Source organism: Globicephala melas, chromosome 21 (genome assembly GCF_963455315.2).
Source record: "Globicephala melas chromosome 21, mGloMel1.2, whole genome shotgun sequence".
NCBI lineage: Eukaryota > Metazoa > Chordata > Mammalia > Artiodactyla > Delphinidae > Globicephala > Globicephala melas.
The window spans coordinates 3212440-3223531 of NC_083334.1; positions in this window are offsets into that span (position 1 = coordinate 3212440).

Genomic DNA, 11092 nt, shown 5'->3' on the forward strand with positions numbered 1-11092 from the left:
TTAGTACTCAATAACAAAAACAAGCCTCATTTAAAAATACAAACCTTAGAAACTTAAAAATACAGTTGACCTTTATTATTCCTAGAGTCCATATTTGCAAATTAGCCTGGCTGCTGAAATGTATTTGCAACCACCAAATCAGTACTTGCCATGCTGCCTACCTGGTGTGCGTGTTCCTATCAGATCAAGCAAGGGTAACGCCGCTTTCCTGTTTTAGCTCTCAAATTGGCAAGAAGTGTCCTTTTCATAGTCTATTTAGTGCCACATTTTTTTGCATTGTTTATTTTTGTTGTTGGTGGTGGTGGTCTCACTGATTAAAATGCTCCCCAAACATGGTTCTCACTGCTATCTAACATTCCTATGCGCAAGACAGCTGTGATGTGCCTTATAGAGGAAATATGTGTGTTAGATAAGCGTCTTTCAGGCATGATTAAGAGCGGTGTTAGCCACGAGTTCGACATTAATGAGTTAATATATACACATATGTATGTATATAATGTGTGTGTGTGTGTCTATATGTGAATAAAAAGGTATTTTTAAATAAAACACACATAAAACAAGGTTATGATGATCAGGTAGAGGCTCATAGGAATCCAATTTTGTATTTCCCCTAAGGGCAATAATTTAGTATTTCCTAATTCAGTGTTCATAGCAAAGTTATAGAACATAACTTTTGCAAGTAAAGAGAATCAACTGTACATTTTCAAATAATTAGAAGCCCAAAGAAATAATTTTATTTGGAATCATGGAATATTTGAGACTGTTTGGAAACAATGAAAACATCAATAGCCATGCTTTTATTTCTGTACACAGTACTTCAGTCATATTTTTCCTGAAGTAATTGATTTAGTCTTGTAACTTAGTGGACTTAATTGTTTTCCTAAAATAAAAGTATGTCCTTGCTATTACACAGTTCATAAAATCATTAATTTGGTTAATGTCTTCCCAACACCAGAAATTTAGGATGCAAATTTATTTTTGCTTTACTTTTGTCATAATTTCTCTTGAATTTTCCTGGTAGTTGTCATATTAGACAGTTTCAGTTTAAGCACTAAAAATAGATTATATTAAAAGCTAAGTAAGAGTGATAACAGTGAAAATTTAGTAGATCAATATCCCATTGATAGTCAGAATCAATCACTCCAACCATCACAAGAACTCCCTTCCTTGCCTATTGAGTCAGAGGCATGAGGAATCTAAAGTGGCCAGGCAGCAGCCTTAACTTCCACTTCAGTGGAATTATTGTTACGTCTCCTGGTAGAAGCAGTCCTTCCTTTGGACCTAAGACCTTAAGGCCAGCAAAGCATAATAAGGTCACGGGAACAGGGAGTAAAAATTTTACTAGTGGGTCACTAGGGGTGATAGTGAGTAGCGTCACTCCCATTTCAATCTCTGGATTCCGAGACCCATGAATCCTGGCTATGGAAACAAGAGCGTCATATGTGGGATGCTGATTCCAAGCACACGCAGCCTTCTGCAAAATCTTGCCCCGGTCCTGCAAGGTATTGCCACCCAGCTGGCACTGTAACTGAGTCTTCAAAAGGCCGTTCCAACCTTTTATCAAGTCAGCTGCTTCAGGGTGCTGGGGAACATGGTAAGACCAGTGAATTCCATTAGCACGGGCCCATTGATATACTTCTTTTGCTGTGAGGTGAGTTCCTTGATCAGAAGCAATGCTGTGTGGAATGGCATGATGGTTAGAAAGTCAGTCTGTTAAGTTCACAGGTAGTTTTGGCAGAAGCATTGCCTTCAGGGAAGGCAAATTTGTAATTCAGTGGTGTCTGTTCCATTAAGAACACAACACTGCCTCTTCCACAGTGGAAGTGGTCCAGTGTAATCAACTTACTACCAGAGAGCCGGCTGATCACCCTGGGGAACGGTGCCGTGTTAAGGACCCCCTGTTCTTCCCACTGGGAAGATTTCTCGCCGCCACAGCCCTTCAGGGTTGCGGTAGAAAGGATCTGTGGTGCTGAAGCTGCACTTTCAGGCGGCACCTGTCTATTACTCAGAACCACGTGTGAATCAAACCTAAATCCCCCCTTCGTGTGTCAGCCGATTACCGTGAACTCCCCGTGAGGTCACAGGTACAGACTGGGGGAGGGAAGGAAGTGGAGCAGGTAGGGCAGTGAGGTTGTGTGGCTGGTCTTGCCGGCTGACAGTAAACTGCTTCTGGGGGTCTTTACTAATAGGTATTGAGACAAAATATATTTGCCAGATCAATAGCCTCATATCAGGTACCGGAGAGCGTTTGAATTTTCTCAGGCAATGAAACCACATTTGGTGCAGCTGCCGCAACTGGGGTCACCGTCTGGTTAAGGTTATGATAATCCCATGTCATTCTCCAAGATCCATCCGGTTTCTGAGTAGTCCCAATAAGAAAGTTAAACGGGGATGTGGTGACAGTCACCACACCTGCATCCTTCAAGGCCTTGCTGGTGGTACTAATTTCTGCAGTCCCTTCAGGAATGCACTGTTTCTTTTTGTTTACTATTTCCTAGGTGGAGACAGTTCTGATAAATTCCACCTGGACTTTCCTTCCCACCATAATAGCCCCTGTTCTACAAGTCAGGGAATTAATGTAGGATTCTGTCAGGTGCAGGGTATATTCATTCTAATTATGCATTTCAGAACTGGGAAAATAACCACAGGATGGGCTCGTGGAGCAGCTGGTTCCACTGTGAGATGGACTTGAGCTAAAACTCCATCCATCACTTGAACCCCATAAGCCCCTCTCTGGTGGAGCACTGTGTGGTTCTGAGTCTCTTGGAATCAGTATCCATTCCGAGCCAGTATCCAGCAGTCCCCACATGGTCTGGTTACTTCCTTTTCCTCCGTGCACAGTTACTCTGGTAAGAGGTTACGGGCCCCTTTGTGGGGAAGGCTGATAGATTAACAGTATACATTTTGGGCAGTGTACAGGAGTCTTCTCCTAAAGGTCCCCAGCCTCCCCTTCATTCAAGGGGTCTGGGTCTATAAACTGGCTCATTTCTGGATACTGATTGAGGGAGTGTGACTCACTGTTTTTATGATTCAAATTACGTCTTTTTGCTCACTTGATTTCGAACTTTTTGCTAAATTATTTTAAGAGTTTAGTAGGCTTCTTATTATTTCACCTCTAGGAACACTATAATCAACTAGCCAACGCCATAGGTCTGCATGAGTCAGACCGTTCTGATTGCCGCTTTGACTCTGCTGCCCATTATGTAACCATGCCCCCCTTGCCTTTGGCTGTTGTGTGCTGCCACTTGACTCCTGCCACCCCAGGTTCCAATTTCTCCTACTGCATGTAGGTTTCCCAGTTCAGTGACTGCAGTTCCCACTCTAAGGTCTGAATTACAGAGAAGAGCGATCACAGCACTCTTCAAGGAAACTGGGGTTCCCATCACAAATTCATTTCTCACAATACTGGTAAGAGGTATGTGTTCTGCACCTCCCTGATGTATATGAGTATATCTTAAGTGACAGATACACGCTAAAATTTTCTAAAATCCCTAAGCCTTTGAATCTCTTCCTCTACATTAAACCAAGGCAGGTCCGACATTTCCAGCACATTCACTGTGGACCACTTATTGGTCCATGTTTCAGCCAACCAAGCTGTTGGAGCCCTCTGTAACTCCCCAAGCTATGATATGAAATGCAGAATCTCTGCTTAGCAAGACCATATCAGAAACTGCAGCGTGATCCAACTTTACGTCCCTTGGACCATTAACCTATACCCTTAGTATCCATTTCCACATATACTCCTCAGATATCTGTCTGTATAAATTAGAAAACTCCAATAGTTTTTTGGAGTGTAGTGTACTCCCGTCCCCAGTGGGTCATCCCTGGTACCTCCCCTTTAGGGGCTTGCTAGAATTTGAGTCTAGTTATAGGTCTACAAGCAAAGAGAGGTAGTGAGGATGAGTCCTGAAGGCAACCAGGCTTGTCTTGCATGACAGCTGCCTCAGGGGTGGCCTTCTTTATTTCCTCACGCAATGCAAGGCAATCCTCTCAGACGGGTAGAGAGGCTTCTGCTACTGAGGATGAGGAGGTCACATCTTCCAGGGTTGCAGAGGCTGCTTGCATTGGGCGTGGGGGGGCCTCTTTCACCGGCAAATAGGACTCATTAGAATTTAGGGTCTCAGTATCCCCAGCTTCATCACATCCCTATTCCACCAACTTACAGGATCCTATTCTTTCCCAGTCAGTGCCCTCACTTTAACAGTAGTCATCCTGCAAGGCTGGGAGTTCAACCTGCATTGTAATTCAGCCAGGATAAAATTCTGAATTTGATTTTCAGCAGTCTCAGCCCTGAGGCTACAGGAGATCAAGGTCTCCTGCAGCACAGACACAGAAGCTTTCAGCACTTGCGCTGGGAATTTGAATCCCTGAGCTCATCCTTCTCCGTTACCATTTTGTCCAGCAACAGTAGTAGCAGCCAGACAACCTGATGATATTCATTACATTTCCAAAAATGTTCCAAAGTATATAGACAGTCACCCCGCTCCAATGGGCAGGCGTAGTATTGTTGGCACAGAGTATTAACATACACCTTATTAACAGGGAGGTTATAACTGTAAATAAAGTCTGTCATCTATCTATCTATCTATGTATATAAGTAGTTGATTAGGGGTATGCCATGGGGGTTTTATACATATCTCTACTGCAGGGTTATGTTCTATCAGTGCTCTCTTTACCACTGGAAACAGAGTCATTAGCATATTTAAATCTAATCAGATTAGAGGGCCAACTCAGAAAACTCACCCCTAAAATTCTGTTTCTCCAGAACTATTTGTGATACCAAAATTTATCTGTATTAGTCTGGGTTTTCCAGAGAACAGAACCAGAAAGAAAGAGACAGAGAGAGAGACAGAGAGAGACAGATAGAGACAGAGATTTACTGTAAAGAATTGGTGCATGCAACCATGGAGTCTGATAAGTCTAAGATCTGTAGTTAGTTAGCAAGCAGGAGACCCAGGAGAGACTATTGTGTAGGTCCACTGAGTCCAAAGGTCTGAGAACCAGGAGAGCCTGTGATGTAAGTTCCAGGCAGAGTGTAAGTCAGAAGACAGATGCCCCAACTTGAAGACAGTCAGATGGATGTTAGCATCCCAGTCTTTCTTATTCAGCCTTTTATTCTATTCAGGCCTAAAACAGATTAGATGAAGACCACCTACATTGGGGAGGACAACGTGCTTTGCTCAGTCTACTGATAACATGTTAATCTCATACAGAAAACCTCACACAGACACATCCAGAAATAGTGTTTAGCCAAACAGGTGGCATCCTGTGGTCCAGTCATGTTGACACATAAAATTAACCTTCATGACATGCAGTAATCAAATTATCAAAAGCCAAAGCCAAAGAGAAATTTTCAAAAGCAGCAAGAGTACAGTGATTCATAACTTACATCTTTAGAATCCAGGGAGGCCAGAGTCAGAGGCATATCATAACCAATGTATGAAAGAAATTAAAAGTCATCCAAAAATTCTATACCTGGCAAAACTACCGCATTCCTGAATGAAGAAAAACCGAGAGAATTCACTGTAAGCAGAGCTGCTCCACAAGAAGCTCTGAAGGGAGTACTACTAGAGAAGGACACTGGCTAGTAACTCAGATCTTTGTGGAAAAAAAGGAGCACTAATTAAAACAACTACACAGGTAAATATAAGACACTATAAATGATTTGGTAAATCTCTTTTTAACTCATGTGATTTAAAAGACAAATTCATAAAGCAACACATATATCTGTATTGGTGGGCATATAATGTATAAAGATGTAATTTGTGTGGGAAAAAAAAATACAAAAAACCGCAATGGAGAGGGAATAGAACGAAGATATATAGAAACAAATTTTCTTGTATACTATTGAAATTAAGTTGGTATTAACTGAAGTATTGATAGATTGCTATAAGTTAAGATGTTAATTTTGATCTCCAGGGCAACCACAGGTAATATTTATTTTCCTTCTTTCATGAGTTATTCCTTTCATATACAATAATAATAAAAGACAGAATGAACACACACACACACACACACACACACACACAGTGAGAGAATGTAAAAATGTGCCAAATAAGCTTTATATATATATATATATATATATTTGCTGTATACTATTTTTATATGTGTTAATTCTAAAATTAGTTGTAAAGTAACTGAAGAATTTAAAGAGTCCAGGGTTGCATAAGCATACAGGTACTATTGAAATATTCAGATTTTCATGCAAAAATGACTGAATTACACCTTTATGTTACATATCTAAAATTAATTTATCTCACTTTAAGTACTTTAAGTGAATTTTCTCATGCCTCATTATTTTACTGATTTTAGTAAAAATCCATTACGATTGAATATAGGAGGGTGATTATAATTTTAGTAAAATAGATCGTTGGATGTAGTAGAGGTTTCTCAATATGAAGACACATAGAACATTGTCCTTTTCTCTGAATGTTTACATAGTTGTATGCATAACATTGTCCTCTGAAATTTCACTGCGACTATATATTGAGGAAATAGCATACAAAATATACAAACAATCCTAATCCCAAATCCTACTACTATCTGTGGTAATAAAAACAGTCTGTTCAGTAAGCCTAGTTAGGTGTATGGGGTTGTGCCTATAACCTTGAGCTCTTCATACTCACTTATTTTCCTTGCTCTTCTCAGCATCTGAAACAAAAGATAACAGAATAAGCTCAGTAGTCAATAATTATTCATTTAATAAATTAAGGTGATCAAAATGTGTATTTAACATTTCATAAATGTAATCAATTTTATTTTCAATATTTTGAAATTATATTCTCTTAAAATATTTTAAATATCATTTTCTTAAAATAGTACATAAACTTTTTTTTAGTGAATACTTAGCCAAAAGCTATAAAGGACAAATATGGTCGTCTGTCTTACATTTTTAAGTTGATTTTATTTCTTTATTTGTTCGTTTTCAGTTTTAGTGAATTGAGCATGGGAAAGAAAGAGCATACTCCTAAATCTCCTGAGATATATTTTGAATATATTCTGGAAGGACCATGGTATCTTTGTATTAATAGAAAATATTCCATCTTCAAATCTATTCAGTATGCTTTTTAAGAAATAGAAAAAAAAATACAAATGATTAAATGTGAGCCAAAATTGAATAAACATTAAAAATTGTTTGCCTTAATCTGACATTAATTAAAATTTTGTGTCCACAAATCTGTTATATTACATATTGTAATTTTGTTAGTCATTTTAACAATTTTCCTTGTATGCCATATTTTTTTCTAACTTTTTTTTGTGTGTAGTATTAATTTTAGTCAAAATTAAACTTTAAGTTTTCATTATCTTTTTGATAGACAACTCATAATACAAGGTTTGAAATACAGACTGGACTGATGCAAATACATTGGCTCATCACAGTAAACTTAGATGAATATTAAGCAGCTAGGCCATACATGCATGAGGGAGATTTAGCGCAATGCTGAAAGGCAAGGTCTTTGACAATTTTCAGTAGCCTCGTTGATACCAGTCATATACCACAAATCAAGATCCAAAAAGGAAAATGGATGTTAAGGGATCAACTGAGGGATTATTAGTCTTCTGAATCATTTTTTGGGAGCTTGGAGGGATTTAGTGAGTAAAAAGCAATCAGCTCTCTCTGAAGCACATCATGGAATGACTTTTTTTGGAGTACCTCCTTTTTTTACTTATTTTTTTCTGTGATCACAGTTTATTTAAATGAGTTCTCTCTTCCTACAGTGCTGATAAAAGATTGCTCATGCACTTCAACAGAGCATTAAAAAAAAAAATCCACCTTTGTATTTAATTAAATAAGATATATCACATACCTACAAAGAGAGAGCAGAAAGAAGCCTGGATTCTTCAGCACCACAGATTTTTCAGTGCACACAGTATCATCATAATTAGCAATAAGAAAATTGCAGTTTAAGAGAATGATTTGTGATTATAGTTTGTGGCATTTGTATTAGAATTTAATGAATAAAATTTTTATGGGGTATTGTAAAAGTGAAGACATTTATAACCAAGAAGTTACACGAGAAGATGTACGGAAGTAGGATATTTTAAAGGATGTGTAAGAACAAAGTGCAGATTATTCTGACTAAAACATAGGGCAGAAGTAGATTGGAGTGAGGAACAGAGGGCTTTGACTGTCTGCCTAAGGAAACTCACAGGAAATGCAGACTTCCTGAAATAGATGGGCAAGTATCAAAGGGACACTTTTAAATTGAATGTTTAAAAAAAAACTTAGCATAAAAAGTATGCTAAGTAAGTAACATAAGTTTTTAAAATAGGTACGTTTTAGGTGATGACCATCAATGTCCTAGAGAATATAGGAAACAAGACTGGGGCCAACACTTTCCTATGGAATGAGGGGGAAGATGCTAGGAAGGTGGTGGTGATAATGTTTAGGTGAGGAAATTAAATGAGCATTTCAAGGACAGAGTCTGAGGATCACACACATAGTAAGTGGAAGACCAGAAGCTCATCCCTTATGTCCCTGGTTCCAACAATAAGGCTCCTTTCCTTGGTGATAGGGAAAAGGAACTTGTGAGTGACCCAGCCTGAGTGGGTTCTGAATCTGAAAGTGATTATTTTCTATGTTGAACCAATAATACACATTTTATAATACATTTAAAAAATTTTATCTAACTATTTGAAGTAGATCACTGAGGTTAAGACTATGTAGTTACTGGACAAATAGATTTGTAATATATTTTTCTCTTGTCTTTTGAGAGAAAAAACAATTTCTGAAGATGATAGTAACCCCCCCATGTTTTTTTCTGTTGTTATTCATAACAATATTATAATTACCTCTTTTATACTTCACCTCTTCTTCCTTTCCATGGTGATATTAGTGACCCAAACAATCGATATTAATACTACATTCAATTCATTAGTATTCAGCTTCATATTTCAGTAATTATTTTAAAAAGTAATTTCTAGAAATTTGCCAGCTACTCGATAATCATGATTAAGCCACTTCTCAAAACTTATTTTCAGGGACTTCCCTGGTTGTCCAGTGGTTAAGACTCTGTGCTTCCACTGCAGGGGGCACGGTTTCTACCCCTGGTCAGGGAACTAAGATCCCGCATGCTGCACGGCCAAAAAAAAAAAAATTGTTTTCAGTGTTAAAATAAGTTCATAATGCCTCATTAAAAACAACTCCTAGAAAAGTGGTTTTTATGCTATAGTTGGAAGCAGCATCACCTGGAAGGAATGATAGGTGTGCCCTCTAGGGTTTTTTGATTCAGTCTTGCCTGGTTAGGGCTCAAGAATTTGCATTTCTAACAAGTTTTCAAGTTAATTCTAATGTTGCGGATCCACATTGAAGATTACTGTCTTAAAGGACCACTGTTCATATATTTGGAGTCAGTACATTCAAAAACCAATTTAAGAACTTATCCTTTTTAACCTGGGGTCCATTTTCAGCTTCTCGACTGGGACTCAATAAACATAGTTGGTGCTTACACGTCTTTCAGCTGTTAACAGAACCGCTCTAATGTATTTGGATGGCTTTGTGACAGCTAACAATTTGATTGAACTGTTTGAATAGACCTTTGGGTTAAGTGGACAGCCTGCTTAACAGATCAAGGTCACAACCTTTTCTGGTGAGAGCCTCCTTTCCAACAAGATTCAAATACAACCAGCAGCCAAAATTCTCATTTCTTTGTAAAACTTCACTAGCCAATCTTTATTGCAGGGATAAGCTTTTAGTTCCAAATTGCAATTTTCAAGCTGTCAAAGGAGAAGTAAACTTTGCTGGCATTTGGGGACTGTAGTAAAATAGACTGTGCTCTTTGCTGCTTGTCTGCTGCATTGACAACACCCTGGCTTTTGTGTTTGTAAAATGATGGTGTAAATGACTAGCCCAAGGGGGAAAAAAGTCAAAACACATTTAACATCTACTAAAGGTCAAGATATATGAGAGCCACTGGGGATACATGATATGATCAGGATCTTCTCAGAGTTTGTCACTTATGCCAATAGCATTACCTCTTTGATTTATATTCAGGATTACCATCTATGTTGATAGCACAGCTTGGACATAATAGTTTTCATTCTCTTTTGGAAATATATATCAAAATTCCAGAAACCTTAAAATCTGATGGACTTACAACCTCAAAACCTCAAATGTTTCATCCTCCGAGGCTCTGTCATTCTTTGTCCTCACTGATATCATATTAGAAGGTAAAGCAGAAAGGAGAAAACCCACATTTTTTAGTGCTGCACCTATTTAATACATTCCCTATACGGGTTTTATCTGACTTGAAGATGGAGTAAATAGCTTCATTTAAGCTTAAAGACGGCATTTAGCTTGTTTCATAAATTTGGAGTTCAGAACAACAGGTTCGGTTAGAGGTCTGTAAGTCTTCCATGACGAATGGCCATTGCATGTATGAATAAACTAAGCCACAACACTGCAGCGAGCCTGTCTGGTGTTTTACTACACCAACACTCCCCTGATTGGTTGTCAGTTTTAGGACAGTAAGGTCAACTAGGTGAATAGTAGAGTTGTCCTGATATTGGCTGTGTCTCAAGATTCGGTTTTCCTTGGATGAGCTCTCCTTTCAAAAGGCTTCCTCAAGTTTTCTGGATGCTTCCTCAAGAACAAAAGAGTTGCTGCTTTCCTGGATCCGGGGATCATGAAGAGTAACAGCTGGAAACTTTCCTGCTCAGTGTTTACACAAGCCTAGAGGTAGCAGTGGAAGAGGCTTAGGAGGGAGCCTGCACAGTCACGGCACCCCTGCCAGGCTCATAATTAGGAGTGAAGAACCCTCCCACCCCTGTACCTCCAACATGTATGCCCTCCCACTATCCTTCTAGAATCCTCTAAGTGTAATTTTTTCCAGTTTATCTCAAGCACAAGAGGTACCCCACACTCTCAGTTCACCCCTCATGACCTGGCAACCACAGAATAAGAAGAGTGACCAATTAAAATTTTAAAAAGGCAGTAAAACTAATAGGTTTTAGGAGAAAGATGGGAAGGTCACTTTTGGACCTGTTATTAAGGATCAGAGTGGAGATTTACAGGAGGCAGTTGTGTACATGTGATTGGAATGTGAGAGAGAAGTCCCAGGTGGAAATATGAATTTGGAAATTGACAAGATAT